The sequence below is a fragment of the Morone saxatilis genome, unplaced genomic scaffold, assembly GCF_004916995.1.
Source record: "Morone saxatilis isolate NCDOM2014 unplaced genomic scaffold, NCSU_SB_2.0 Contig15, whole genome shotgun sequence".
NCBI lineage: Eukaryota > Metazoa > Chordata > Actinopteri > Moronidae > Morone > Morone saxatilis.
The window spans coordinates 25,500,865-25,501,242 of record NW_023339707.1 but is presented as its reverse complement, the minus strand read 5'-3'; positions in this window follow the sequence as shown (position 1 = coordinate 25,501,242).

The window sequence follows — 378 nt, the reverse complement described above, 5'->3', positions numbered from 1 at the left end:
GGGGGGGGGGGGGGGGGGCTGAAGAGAGAGAGGCAACACAGCGACAGTTAGAGGGTGAGAACATATCGAGCGCATTAAACTCACTGCAGATTACACAGTTAAATACTGTTTTTACATTTAAATGTTTTAGGAGCTCAAGTGTGTTCAGTTCATTGATTTACTGTTTTGTTTTTGCGGCATTGATTTGGTATCAGTACTGTCGATGGATCAATAATTATCGAGGAGCTGCTTTGTTCCTGTTCTTTAAGGATTTACAGTCTTTTACAAATGTGTTACGTTAGAAATACTGGATGATTTGAGAGGTGAACTGTTTCTCTGATTACTGTGTGAACCACTGGTTTAATCTTAAACAATGTATTTTATAAGCTTTCATTGTTT